The 15,219-nt window shown below is 50.2% G+C and overlaps 1 protein-coding gene and 1 pseudogene across 1 annotated transcript in view; one reads left to right on the top strand and one right to left on the bottom strand.

Annotated features, from left to right (window-relative positions):
* KIF26B (kinesin family member 26B) overlaps positions 1-15,219 on the bottom strand; it is a 513,525-nt gene that overhangs the window by 488,354 nt on the left and 9,952 nt on the right. The window lies entirely within an intron of this gene.
* On the top strand, positions 6,584-9,037 carry LOC100348011 (protein SET-like; annotated as a pseudogene).

Here is a 15,219-nt window from a genome sequence, read left to right as displayed (position 1 = left end):
TATCCAACATCATGTGTAACTAGGGAATTGCAAGTTAAACAGCAATGAAATACCACCACACTCTTAATTAGAATGGTCAAAATTTGAAACCCTGAGAATAGCAAGTGCCAGCAAGGATGTGCAGCAATAGGAATCCTCATTTATTGCAGGTAGGAATGCAAAATAATACAACCACCTTGGAAGAGTGGCAATTTCTTACAAAACTAAACATACTATTACCTGGCAACCCAGCAATCATGCTCTTGCTATCTCAAATGAAGTAAAAACTGAAGCCTACACAGAAGCCTGAATGCTAATGTTACAGCATCTTTATAATCATGATTGCCAAAACTTGGAAAGCACCAAGATTGGACTCAGTGACATTCTACACCTTACCAGTAATAATAATAATAAAATAAAAATAAAAATAAGAAATACCATTAAGAAATGGCACTTCTTAATTTTTTGTACTTGCTCTTTTTTCCCAAATACTGAAATGACAGAACCTCCATGCATCTTCATCCACAGACATTTGCCTTCGGCTGATGTGTGGGGAGAGGGGCACTGGACACGTTGGTATGACGTGTGCAGGTAAGGGCACTGGACATGTCAGTGTGACAGGTGTGGAGGGGCACTGGACCCGTCGGTGTGAACGGGCATCGTGTCTCCTATTTATGCCCCCTCTTCCGGGTTTCCCAACCTGGTCCTCTAGGTTCATGCGCCCACCTTACCTACATCACCCAGCAGAATTCATGTCACTGCACAGGGGACTCCTTTACCCTCCTCACGGGAAGAAGGCTAAATTTTGGACCCTGACACCTGGAAAGGAAGGGAGTTTGAACCTTCTAAGATTCTTGTCTCAGACCTGCTCTTATTTTTGGCAGAGCTAAACGACGTAACAAAGATTTCACCCCTTCTCAAAACTACAGCAAGGGAAGAAAACAAAAAGATCTGAACGCAGCACTTTGTAATTCACACTGGTATCTACAATAGAAGTTCAAGGGTAACAGCACACAGATCTCAGCTGTATGTAGCCGGTACTGCAGAAATACAGGAACACATCACTGCTCTCGGTGCATTAACATGAACACACGTGACGCATTTTACAAAAGCACGTCAAGTCTGGAGCCCAGGCTCAGGTCTGCCACACCTACTGCTATCTGCTCTCCAGTGTGCCTGTCAGCCCAGCCTCCCTTGCTGCTGAAACATGGTAGGGACCCAGTGGACTGCCTTGGGATTGCAACGGAACAGGCAGTCCTTCCCACCTGGGTCACAACACTGAGCGAGGGCCACATCAGCGGCCCCTGCGGCAGTTACTACCCCATCTAACGGCCTTCAGACAAAAGCCACTGCTCCAGCTCTCCGTCCTGCTGGGAAACCTCCACGGACAGAGGCAGCCAGGAATGAGCGCAGCTCCCAGAGAGAACGGTCTGAAGGAGCGCTTTGCAGCGGAAGCACCAGCCCTTGCCAGTCTGATGGCGGGGACACCTCATCTGCAGGCAGACTCAGGTCTACCACACCGGAAAAACCGCCTTACTCCCTAGCGTCAGACACCTACCAAATGGTCGGCGATCCCACAAGCTCGGGAGGGCTGCCAGGGGTCCTGGGCTCTGACCTGAGCTCGTTGGTGACACAGATCCAGGGCCTGCAGCCCCCACAGGGACAGGCACAGCAGGTACTGCAGAAACAGTCGCTGAACTGGTAGAGGGGGAGGTTTCCTGGCCTCTGGACCCTTCCTTTGCTTTTGTCTATTAACTGAAGTTAACCCAGACCACCCCACATCCAGCCAGGACATTCCTTAAAGGGGTGCTGGGAGGAAGAAGGGGAAATGTGCCAAGGCCCCAGCACAGAAACCTGAGAACACAGCTATATAAACACGAGGTGGTTTTGCTTTATCAGATCTCTAAAAGGGTCCATTTGGTCGAACTCCAAAAAAGTCATACACACGAAATGTGTTGGCAAATTTGGAAAAGTTATGCTGCCATCACACGTACTGCTGTCAAGGATCCAGGAGCTTAATAAATCATTTTTTTTTTTGGGGGGGGGAAGGGAATTTACTGCAAAAAGTGCAAAGTAGTAACAATCGCACATTTAATGCACTGCTCTCACGAATTTATTTGCTAGCTGAACGTGTTTACTCAGTGACGATGGCTGCCTGGGTAAAATTTTTCAGACTATCCCAGGCACAAATCAAACTGCTGCTCTGCACCGAGCCCCGTGGAGGAAGGCGGCTCTGGCCCAGGGGAGCACAGAGGGAGGAGCTAGGGGCTCCAGGCTGGCGCGGAGCGGGAGAGGAAAAACAGAAGGGGCAGGGGTGGCTGCCTCCCTCTCTACGCCCATCCCCTGGCCTCATTTCTGGACAGTCTTCCCACCTGTCACCCAAGGAGCTGTGACGAGGCCCACGTGGAGGCGGGGGCACTGAGCCTGAGCGCAGGGGCCACAGGACCCTGGTCTGGCGCCCCTCTGGATAAGAGGCCCAGCACCAGCGTCTTCTTCACAGGTTGGTCGAGGGGGTCCAATGTGGAGCTGCCCACCCTGTGCTCAGGAGGACCTGGGGTTTACCGCAGCAGATGTCACACGGGAGCCTTCGCCAGCCACTGGGGGCAGCGCACAGGGATGGCGCTTCCCTCAGAACAGGGTTCTACGGCCCAGCTTGTCCTGCTGTGTGCGTACATACCCGTAATATCCAGGGGTACTGTTTTCAACCCTTTTCTGTGTGCAGTTCCGTGACACCAGGTGCAGTCCCATCGGCGTGCAACCACCACCACCACCGGCGGTACCCTGGACTTAAAACTCAAAACCTTGGCCACAGAATCTGACAACACGGGGTATCCCATGGTAAGTGGAATCATACATAGTAAGTGGCCTTTGGACACCAGCTGACTTCACTTGGCACTATATTCTCAAAGTTCATGCATGTTGGAGCGTGGGTCAGAGATCTCTTCCTCCTTACGGCTAATAGTCCATTGTATGGACCACCTTTTTTTCCTCAGTCCTTCATCTGTCAGTGGTCATATGGGTGGCATGAACCTTTTGGCAGATGTGAATGTTATTTATTTGAAAGGTAGAGTGACAGAGACAGCAGAGAAAGAGATCTTCCATCCCCTGGTTCACTCCCCAAACGGCCAGAACAGTCAGGCTGGGGCTGCACCAGGTTGAGGCCAGGAATCAGGAAACCCACCCAGAACTCTCACATGGGTAGCAGGGATCCAAGCACTTGGGCCATCTGCTGCTGCTTTCCCAGGCTATCAGCAAGAAGCTGCACCGGAAGTGGAGCAGGTGGCACTGCGGGCAGTAGGCTAACCTGAAGCGCCACAATGCTGGCCCCTGGGGTGTCACCTAGAACCCTCCTTTGCTAATGCTGCTGGGTAAATCTTACATTTCTGGTCTCTGGCCACATGACCCCTCACCTCCTCAGCTCTCCCTCACTACCTCCTACACGCCTCCTTAGCCTCAACTCCACTGCCACCCCTTCCAGAAAACCAGCCCTCTCCCAGCCCCCGCACTGCTCAAGCTGTGCTGTGATGAAGGAAGGGCAAGCAGCAACAGCAGCCATTGCCCAGTGGCCTAAGCGGTGAGGGCTGCTCGCCTCGGCACTCACCTCATGGCTTCTGCACCCGCCCCGCCCACCAGGCGTCTTACTAACCTCACCTCTCCAGCACCGCCCATTCTGCACGGTGAAGGCCAAAGACACACGGGCAGAGGAGTGGCTAGAGGGACAACAGACTACAAAAAAATGAAAACAGGGGCAAATAAAACAATGAAATTTAACAAGGAATAATGTTAAATACCAAACATGGGCTTCCATAATCAATCGTACAGTGAGACGATACGAGCATTAGGGCCTCTAGTGTGGAGGGAACGCAAGAAGGGGACGTAGAGACAGAAAGAGAAAGAGAGCCAGTTTTGTACTTCTGTGGATAAGAACTTCAAAATGAGGCCAATAGGCCAGCGCCGCGGCTCAATAGGCTAATCCTCCGCCTGCAGCGCCAGCACACCGGGTTCTAGTCCTGGTCGGGGCACCGGATTCTGTCCCGGTCACTCCTCTTCCTGTTCAGCTCTCTGCTGTGGCCAGGGAGTGCAGTGGAGGATGGCCCAAGTCCTTGGGCCCTGCACCCACATGGGAGACCAGAAGAAGCATCTGGCTCCTGCCTTCGGATCAGCGCGGTGCACTGGCCGCGGTGCACTGGCCGCAGCGCGCCGGCCGCGGCGGCCATTGGAGGGTGAACCAATGGCAAAGGAAGACCTTTCTCTCTGTCTCTCTCTCTCACTGTCCACTCTGCCTGTCAAAAAAATAAAAATTAATTAATTAATTAAAAGAAAAAAACCTCGTGGCATTCAGGGCCAGTGCTGTGGCACAGCAGGTCAAGCTGCCATTTGCAACAGCAGCATCCAAAATGGACACTGGTTCAAGTCCTGGTTGCTCTACTTCCAGCCCAGCTCCTTGCCTAATGGACCTGGGAAAGCAGCAGAAGATGGCACAAGTATTTGGGTCCCTATCACCCACATGTGACACCCAGATGGAGTTTCAGGCTCCTGGCTCTGGACTGGCCCAGCCCTGACCATTGCAGTCATTTGGGGAGTGAACCAGCAGATAAGAAGATTGATTCATTCATTCTCTCTCTCTCTTTCTCTCTCTCTTTCTCTCTGTTTCTCTCTCTCTCTCACTGAAGCTCTGCCTTGTAAATAAATAAATAAATCTTTAAAACAAAAAGAATTGGTGGCATTCATTAAAATCAATATATTAGAAAGATCTTCGCTCTGTGTCAAAGCTAGAAAAAGAGTTTGGGAAATCCAGGATCCCATAAAAAGACACCAGTGGGGCCGGCGCCATGGCTCACTAGGCTAATCCTCCACCTTGCGGAGCCGGCACACCGGGTTCTAGTCCCGGTCGGGGCGCCGGGTTCTAGTCCCGGTCGGGGCGCCGGATTCTGTCCCGGTTGCCCCTCTTCCAGGCCAGCTCTCTGCTGTGGCCAGGGAGTGCAGTGGAGGATGGCCCAAGTGCTTGGGCCCTGCACCTCATGGGAGACCAGGAGAAGCACATGGCTCCTGCCATCGGATCAGCGTGGTGTGCCGGCCGCGGCGGCCATTGGAGGGTGAACCAATGGCAAAAGGAAGACCTTCCTCTCTGTCTGTCTCTCTCACTGTCCACTCTGCCTGTCAAAAAAAAAAAAAAAAGACACCAGTGGGACCAAGATGCACGGGCGACAGGGGTGGGGGCTGCTCTCACGCCTCGATCCCTGGGGTCTCATTGTTTTCTGGGAACAAGAGGCCAGGCCCATGGGATGGGACCTCCTGGGACCACCCAGGTATCCCTTTCCTGTCAGCCTCTTCCTTTAGCCCAGTGCTGTTTCCATCACTCAGCAGTGGACAGGCGATTTTGTTTGTCTTCTCAAAAGGCCAGAAATGCCTGGAGAATTCTTGCATTCAAAAAGTCACTGTTGTCTGCTGCACAGGCAGCAAAATGGGATCACCAACCACACTCAACAGTCGCAGAGCCGGGAAGGAGCTTCGCAAGCAAAGTCTCGGGAACCCACGACGGAGACTTGGGAGCAGAGGTTTTCTGGGCGACCCTGAACAACCCTCTAAACCTCTGCATCCTCCTGGCAGCTCCTTCCTGGCCACCGCTGCGGGGAGGGCAGTCTGCAGAACCCCCAATAACCACGAGCACCCAAGAAACAACGTGAAGCAGCACAAGCCACCACCACCAAAGGCCATCACCCGGCGCTTCCTTCCCCCCGCGGCTGCTCACACAGGAAGCAGAGCGCCCAACTCTGGGGCATATTAAAACCCTGCCTTTGTATCGCGTTTACCACCCGGGCTGCAAAAAATGCTCGTAAAGCCATCACAGTCGGACCTGCAGCTGCCAGCCGCTTCCTCCACTCTCAGCCGGCCAGACAGCTGGCCGTCCTTCCCCACTGAATGCACTTTTAATTGCACATCCCACTTTATTAGCTGCTTTGACCTCCAATAAAAGCCCGGGCCTAATAATGCCTGAAACCTGAGACAGGATGTCTACCACGTTCCCAACTTCTACGCTGCCTTCGGGGGCTCCTGCCAAGTGTGTCTGCACGCATCCGTGTACACACACACACACGATGCACTTTGCAGACCTAACTGCATGCATACATGTAGAGGCAAAAAATGAAGGGAGAAAGAAAGAACCGCACGTCTGAAGACACCACCAACCAAAGCTGGTGTGGAGCGTGGCTGTGCAGCCTTCTGCTCACTCTCCACCAATGGCTGCTTAGGGAACTTAGCAGAAGACGGAAGAGGAATAAGTGATTTCCCTGTTGCTCCTGCAGCTCTGTGCCTGATCTCAACTACATTTGCTCCAAAGTCCTAATGTGCACTGGGCTCATAAAACCAAAATGAAGTTCTTCTTTTAATATCTGGGCCCGCTGAATTGTGTCTGAAATGCGAAGTATTATATTTCAAATGAGAGTGAGGGCAACATTCCCTGGGAAGCAGAAAGGGAGGCAACCCAAGCTAGTGCCAGAAGAGAAGAATCCACTGGTAATAACTGAAGGGACCTGGTTGGCTCTGTAGGCAGCTCCGGGCTGGATGCCCTTCCCAGACCATGGCACCAAATGGTACAGGGTCACTGACGCCCAGTCATGGGCATGTGATGTGTAACCACAGGCCTAAACTGCACCACACCGAAGCCAAGAGCCCTCAGCTCAATCTGGGTCCCTCAGCTCAATCTGGGTCTCCCACATGGGTGGCAGGGACCCAAGTACTTGTGTTACCTGCTACCCGCTAGGATGCACATTAGCAGGAGGCTGGAATCAGCAGCAGGGTCAGGACTAAAATGTAGGCACCAGGCACAGGTTGTAAGCCCTGCAAGTAACGACTTAACCACTGCACCAAATGCCCACCCTGGCAGTCAGTGCAAAACTAACTACAAGGAGTTCTTTTATCTAAGGCAATGCTTCTCTCAAATACTTCTTCCCAAATTGCTCTTCTACAATCAATCATCCTTTTAAGTTTCTGCTTCCAAACACAGAAGATAATAGAGCACACAGCTTTATTAAGAACCAAGAAGAGAGTTCTCAGAGCTCCCTCCTGCCTGGCGCTGGGGGTCGGAGTTTCCTGGGAGCATGGCCCCCAAACGCCCGTCTTCGCTCCTTCCGCAAACGAAGAAGCCGAGAGCAGCTCCTGGCCCAAGGCCGGCGGACACATTGGCCTCTCGGGGTTTGTCGACGGGAGAAAAAGAACAAGAAGCAACTGAACGTATTGATGAAGTACAAAATGAAATAGACAGACTTAATGAACAAGCCAGTGAGGAAATTTTGAAAGTAGAACAGAAATATAACAAACTCCACCATGCATTTTTTCAAAAGGGGTCAGAACCGATTGCCAAAATTACCCTGGGTAACAACATCTGTCAGCCATCCGCAAGTATCTGCACTGCTCGGGGAGGAGGGTGAAGAGGCGCTGCACTATCTGACCAGGGTTGAAGTGACAGAGTTTGAAGATATTAAATCAGGCTACAGAATAGAGTTTATTTGGATGAAAATCTTTACTTCAAAAATAAAGTTCTCTCCATAGAATTTCATTTGAATGAGAACGGTGATCCATCTTCAAAGTCCCCTAAAATCAAATGGAAATCTGGAAAGGATCTGACGAAACGTTCAAGTCAAACGCAGGACGGAGCCAGCAGGAGGAGGCAGCAGGAGGACCCAGAGAGCTTCTTCACCTGGCTCACCGGCCATTCTGATGCAGGTGCAGACGAGGTAGGAGAGGCCATCAAGGATGGTGTCTGGCCGGATCCCTTACAGTACTACTTGGGTCCTGATATGGATGATGAAGAAGGGGAAGGAGAAGATGATGATGATGATGAAGGATTGGAAGATACTGATGAAGAAGGGCATGAGGATGAAGGGGAGAAGATGAAGATGATGATGACGGGGAAGAAGGAGAGGAGGATGAAGATGACTAATAGGAACACTGATAGATTCCAACTTTTTTTTTAATTCTCTCTAGTCCCTGGGAGCAAGTTGCCGTCTTCTTATTTTTATTTTGTTTCCTCTTGTGCTCAGTCTCCCTGTTTTGGAGGTCTCTTTCTCTACACCATGGTTCTCAACTTGTTGTGGGGAAAATACCTGAAGCAGAATACAATGGGAAAAGAATATCTACCCCTTTCTGTTCCAAATTCATTTTATCCCTCGACAAAAACTGTATGGAATCAACACCACCGTGCTCTGCGGGAAAAAGAATCGCTCCTGCCCCCGGCTCTGCTGGAAGCTGGAGGGTGCCAGGCCTGTGTAGCAGTGCATAGAACTCTAGCTTCCCCCTCCTTTCTCTGTGTATTGGGCTCAGAGATTACACTGTGTCTCTATGCGAATACGGACAGTTAGCATTTACCAACATGTATCTGTCTACTTCCTCTTTTTGAAAAAATGAAAAAAAAACTTAAAAATGGAGTTATGGAAGGTCAGCAAGGGGTGGGTTTGAGATGTTTGGTGGGTTTAGTGGGCATTTGACAACATGGCTTCTCCTTTGGCATGTTTAATTGTGATGTTTAACGGACACCCATGTAGTTTAAGATGATACTTTTAAAAATAAAATTATCTCCTAATGATGCCTTGAGCCCTGCCACTCCATGGGACAATCAGCAGAACCTGTAGGATCTTATTTGGAATTGACATTCTATTGAAATTTTTTGTTCCTGTTTATTTTTAAATTTTCTTTTTGTTTCACTGGAAAAGAAAGATGCTCAGTTTTAAACGTTAAAAGTGTACAAGTTGCTTTGTTACAATAAAACTAAATGTGGCCATTGCTGCGGCCCACTAGGCTAATCCTCCACCTGCGGCACCAGCACCCCGGGTTCTAGTCCCGGTCGGTACGCCAGATTCTGTCCCGGTTGCTCCTCTTCCAGTCCAGCTCTCTGCTGTGGCCAGGGAGTGCAGTGGAGGATGGCACAAGTCCTTGGGCCCTGCACCCCATGAGAGACCAGGATAAGTACGGCCATTGGAGGGTGAACCAACGGCAAAGGAAGACCTTTCTCTCTGTCTCTCTCTCTCACTGTCCACTCTGCCTGGCAAAAAAAAAAAAAAAAAAAAAAACTAAATGTGTACACAAAGGATTTGATGCTTTTCTCTCAGAACAGATGAACTGAGTTTGACTCGTAAGTAACATTACTGTCAAACTTTTATCACCCTAATTGCATATTTTTTGATATGCACTTTGCAGGATGACCTCAGGGCTATGTGGATTCAGTAAAGGGGTTTGAATTAATGTATTAATGTCTCCCCATACCTGGGAACCGTGGGCACAACTTGTCTTTGGTTTCTTAAAATATCACACCGTTTGGAGAGCATCTTGCTCAGCTGAGTTCTGAGTACACTGTACTGTTGACTTTTACCAAATTGGCAGTTTTTAAAATGGGCTTTTATTTACTTGAATATAATAGTGGCTGCTGCCACCATCAGACAGACCTGGTGCTCCTGACGCCAAGGGAGACATGAGATGGTCACTGTCCTGTCTTCACTGGCGCTTCAGTATGGCTCCAGGGCAGAGACTGTCAGTAAAACAGTCGCCGTTGGAGGCTAGGGGGTGTTGCCTCAGCCCCGGTGGGATGATGGGGATCTCGCGTGCTCACTGCCCTTGTACAGAGATCGCACAGTGAGCTCCGTAAGTGGATAAGCTTTTTAATGCTGTAAGTGGGCTGAAGTTAAATGTCACTTTTTTCACAGACGAATTATTGAGCAACCTGGACAAATCCAAAGCTTTTTGATGTGTAAAACTTTATAAATGGAAGTATTCCATCAGGAGGCAAAGTGTGACAGACTCGTCGGGATGGGGAGTGTGCGTTGTGCCCAGGTCTCTGGAGTGAATCTCTCACTGTGCGCTGGTTAGGAATCATGCTCCAATAAAGGAACGTCAAGACTTTTGTGGAAAAAAAAAGAAGAAGACAAAACCCTGTCAGTTAACTTATCCAAATTCCAAAGGCAGAAGTTCTAGTAATGCTGGCATTAGCAGCACCTCTGCTTGGATGGGCTCTCCTGGAGGGCAGGCACCAGAGCTCACTGCAGGTGGGAAACCCAGCTAGGACCGTGTCAAGCTCATCCCTCTGGAACCACAGGCCAGGAGAGGGCCCCAGGCAGTCCTGCGGCATCTCTCCAGCTGCACAGAGCCTGGGAGGTGGGGAGGAGTGTGAACTGCCAACTCCCAGCCTCTCTGTATAGAAGAGAAACAAAACACAGGTGAGACAGGTGACTTCCCTCAGACTACAGAGCTAAGTGGTGCTAAGGACAGTCCCTTCTTTACCTAAATGTCTGGGACTGTAGCCAACCTCTGCTTCTCTCCCTCTCCCCTGCCCCCTCCCTCATCTTTCCTCCTCCTCTTCCCCTCCCCCATCTTTTCCATCCTTCTGCCATCCTCCCCTGAGGCCCCACTGTCATGCTGCCTGGCCTCATGGAGAACAGGTGATGGCCACGAGGGAGACATCCAGGGCCACCTCTTCTGCTGCCTGCTTGGGACCAAGACTTGGTCTTTGGAAAGACACAGCACCGAACCAGGTGGCTGATGGCTTTTCTTTCTCTCTCTTTTTTTTTTTAAAGATTTATTAATTTGAACAGAGAGAGAGAGGTCCTCCATCAGCTAGTTCACTCCCCAGATGACTGCCAATGGCCAGAGCTGAGCTGATCAGAAGCCAGGAGCCAGGAGCTTCTTCCAGGTCTCCCACACAGGTGCAGGGGCCCAAGGACTTGAGCCACAGCAGAGAACTGGATTGGAAGTGGAGCAGCCAGGACTGGAACCCACACCCATATAGGATGCCGACACCACAGGCGGCAGCTTTAACCACTACACCACAGTGCCGGCCCCAGACGATGGTTTTTCTTACAAAATAGTGTTGCTGGTTGCTTGCCCGATTCTATTTATCTGTTAGAGATCAATAGGTTTTGGCTGCTGTTGTTATTGTTGGCCTCTAATGGGTCAATATCTAGGTCTCCTATTGGTGCTCAAAACCACCAGTTTAATGGAGTAGTGAGGCAGTGATCATAAGTCTAAAGCAATGGAGTAGAAAGGCAGTGATTTTAAGTCTAAAGCAATGGAGTAGGGAGGCAGTGATTATAAGTTTAAAGCAAGCAACCACTGTAAATAAGACAGTAGTGTTTCATGGGAAAGGATAGCTGCTCATCACTGTTAAATAAAAGTGGAATTACATGGCAGAAAAACCCCCAACTGTATAAACTCCTATAAAATATTTGGGAAAAAAATCCTGAATAAGCGACTGCAAATCTCAGACATCACTCGTATCAGATAAAGAATTATTAAAACAAAAGTTTATATTTGCCACCCCTGTAGTGGAAAAGCAGATTTTAACTTATTATTTATAGTTTATGCTTTCAAGTAAATAAACCAAAATTGTTTAATAAATTTTTTATTTGACAGGTAGAGTTATAGACAGTGAGAGAGAGACAGAGAGAAAGGTCTTCCTTCCGTTGGTTCACCCTGCAAATGGCTGCTACGGCCGGCGCTGCGCCAATCCAAAGCCAGGAGCCAGGTGCTTCCTCCTGGTCTCCCATGCAGGTGCAGGGCCCAAGCACTTGGGCCATCCTCCGCTGACTTCCCGGGCCACAGCAGAGAGCTGGACTGGAAGAGGAGCAACCGGGACTAGAACCCAGCGTCCATATGGAATGCCGGTGCCGCAGGCGGAGGATTACCCAAGTGAGCCACAGTGCCAGCTCCAATAAAATTTTTTTTAAAAAAAGAACAAGCAAAGATTTTAGAACCATGGTGTGTGGAGATCTAAAACATTTTCCTGGAACCGTTTGTGGTATTAAACTGAAACTCTGACAAACAGAAAAATGAACAGCCCCCAGGCAGGCATGCAGTGTAGCCTGCACCCCATAGGGGAGAGCCTAGGTTTGAGTGCCAGCTCACTTTCCATTGCAGCTCTCCTGCTGATGCGTACCCTGGGAGGCAGCAGGACTCGGTTCAAGTACCTGGGTCCCTGGCACGCACATGAAAGACCGGAATGGAGTTCACAGCTCCTGGCTTCAGCCTGATCCAACCCTGGCTGTTGTGGGCATTTGTGGAGTGGACCAGCAGATACAAGCTCTCCTTTTCTCAGTCTCTCCTTTTCTCAGCCTTTCAAGTAAATTTTTAAAACATAGCCATCTGCAGCTTAGGAATGAATATATCTTGGCCGGCGCCGCGGCTCACTAAGCTAATCCTCCGCCTGCGGCGCCGGCACACCGGGTTCTAGTCCCAGTCGGGGCGCCGGATTCTGTCCCGGTTGCCCCTCTTCCAGGCCAGCTCTCTGCTATGGCCAGGGAGTGCAGTGGAGGATGGCCCAAGTGCTTGGACCCTGCACCCCATGGGAGACCAGAAGCACCTGGCTCCTGCCATCAGATCAGCGCGGTGCACCAGCTGCAGCACGCAGGCCGCGGCGGCCATTGGAGGGTGAACCAACAGCAAAAGGAAGAAGACCTTTCTGTCTCTCTCTCTCACTGTCCACTCTGCTTGTCAAAAAAAGAAAAAAAAAAAGACTATATCTCCAGGCAGAGGGTTGCATGTATAAGAACAGACAAGTCAAACTTCAAAATCAGTAAATTTTCTAAGGTAGATTATAGAAGAAGTCCTAAAATATTACTTCTTAGGGAAAAAAAATAGCCCCTCCACTATAACCTCCTCTAAGACACTGAGGCTGTATTTAGATAGAGCCTACAGACTCGTGAACCAGTGCAGCAGCATTCGGAGTGTCTCCAGTGTCTAATCAGAGTTTAAACAGCCCTCTCCTCCAAGCCCCACACCAGCTCGGGGAGCTGAGAAATGTGCAGAAAGAACAGCATGGTGGGGGAGGGGTCTCCTTCATTTCCAGACTTCTTCACAGAGTCTGGGCGCATGGGTGTGATAGGATCAGCAAAACAGAACTGCAAAGAAAACTGTCTAAGAGCGATAACACTGGATTGGAAGCCAGATAAGCCCAAATTCCTGGTGCCGCCCAGAGCTGCACATCGCATGCGCAGCCACTGCAGGAAATCTGCTCGCCCTCATTCACCCCGGCCCAGACGCCACATGCAGCAGCCCACAGCCCTCCCTGGGGGGCTCTGAACAGGACAGGGCTTAACGCCGGGATCTCCATCTGTGACCAAGGATCACAATCCATATTCATGGCATCTCCACTCAAAGGGGTCGCTTTTTTTTTTTTTTTTTTTTTTTTTTTTTGCCAGGCAGAGTTAGACAGAGAGACAGAGAAAGAGGTATAGATAGTGTGTGTGTGTGTGTGTGTGTGTGTGTGTGTGTGAGAGAGAGAGAGAGAGAGAGAGAGACAGAGAGAGAGAAAGGTCTTCCTTCTGTTGGCTCACCCCCCAATACTGGCGCTGCGCCGATCTGAAGCCAGGAGCCAGGTGCTTCTCCTGGTCTCCCATGCGGGTGCAGGGCCCAAGCACCTGGGCCATCCTCCACTGCACTCCCTGGCCACAGCAGAGAGCTGGCCTGGAAGAGGGGCAACCGGGACAGAATCCGGCGCCCCGACCAGGACTAGAACCCGGTGTGCCGGCGCCGCAGGTGGAGGATTAGCCTATTGAGCCGTGGTGCCGGCCACCCAGAGCCCTTTTTGAAAATGGCCGCAGAGTAACAAAAACCCCACCGTTGCTACCTTCCCCATCTCAGTCTCTAGCGACACCATCCACACACCTGAGCCAGCCAGAAACCTCACCGCTCCCTCTCTCAGCCCCCATCACAGCAGTGCCTACAGCACAATATTCCTCAGCTCCAAGCTGCCTCCTCCTTGCCGTGGCTACTGCCTAGTATGGTCAGCGTCGTCCTGCACTCAAGTCACTGCAGGGGGCCTCCCAAGAGTGAAGCCATTCCTCCAATTCACCCTCCATCAGAGCAATCATTTTTTGGAAAGATTTATTTATTTATTTGAAGGTCAGAGTTAGAGAGACAGGATAGAGATCTTCCATCTGCTGGTTCACTCCCCAGATGGTAGCAACAAGCCAGGAGCCAGGAGCGTCATCTGGGTCTCCCACATGGGTGCAGGGGCCCAAGCACTTGGGCCATCTTCTGCTGCTTTCTTAGGTGCATTAGCAGGGAGCTGGGTATGAAGTGGAGCAGCTGGGACTCGAACCGGTGTCCACATGGTGTTGCAGGAGTAGCTTTACCAGCAGCACCACAGCTCCAGCCCTAGAACAATCCTTTAAAATGTGTATCTCATCATTTCATTGCCTTCCTGACTCCCTTCACTGGCTGCCCATGGTCCTCAAGTTCAGGCAGCCATCATCTGAGCCTGTGGCTCATGCACCAGCTGCACTACAGTAAGGACACCTGACTTCCAGTCCCCAAGTGTACTGCATGCACAACCCCTTGGTGCCTTACATCTGCCACAGCCTCTACTTAGGATGTCAGTGCCTCCCCATGCTCAGTGCTGAGCGTCCTCGCAGCCCGCATGGCTTCTGGGCCAGCACTTAATACCCACACTCCCACTCTAGACTGTGAGTGGCTCTGGGGCAGGAAGTTTAGCCCTTCTCATGATCTGGTTATGAGGTGGCACAGGACAGAAGCTGGCCCATGAACAGGAATCAGAAACACCTGTTGGTGTGAATATCGGAAAGAACAACACAGGGAATATTAGCACGCTCAATCTAGCAGCACGTTTTTAAAGACCACTATGACCAAGTGGGGTTTATTACGGGAATTGCAAAGATGCTTTGCCAATAGGAAATTGATGATAATAATTCATAACATTAATAAATCTGAAGGAAAATCACATGAATATCTACCTAAACACTGAAAAAGACACTTGGAAAATATAACACCCATTTCTGCTTTAAAAAAAAAAAAACCAACTAAATAAAATAGGAGTTGCTGGTTACTTCCTTCACTTTTAGAAATTCAGAGAGACCTTAGTCCAAAAGTCAACATCTTCCTTAACGGGAAAAATCTTTGCCCATGTCCACTATATTAGTACTATTTAACACTGTATTTTAAGTATTAAACCATGCAGCAAACAAGAGAAAACAACTGGGGCCAAGTAGTAGGTTAGGCATCCACCCGCAGTGCCAGCATCCCATATGGGCGACAGTTAGAGTCCCAGCTGCTCCATTTCCGATCCAGCTCCCTGCTGATGGTCTGGGAAGGCAATGGAAGGTAGCCCAAGTCCTTGGGCCCCTGCAACCACCTAGAAGAAGCTCCTAGCTTCAGATCGACCCAGCTCTGGCCGTTGCGGCCATTTGAGGAGTGAACCAGTAGATGGAAGACCTCTCTCTGTCTCTCCCTCTCTCT

The sequence above is a fragment of the Oryctolagus cuniculus genome, chromosome 13 (assembly GCF_051225735.1).
Source record: "Oryctolagus cuniculus isolate XC-2025 breed Fujian yellow rabbit chromosome 13, ASM5122573v1, whole genome shotgun sequence".
Lineage (NCBI taxonomy): Eukaryota > Metazoa > Chordata > Mammalia > Lagomorpha > Leporidae > Oryctolagus > Oryctolagus cuniculus.
This window is presented reverse-complemented; position numbering and strand designations above follow the sequence as displayed.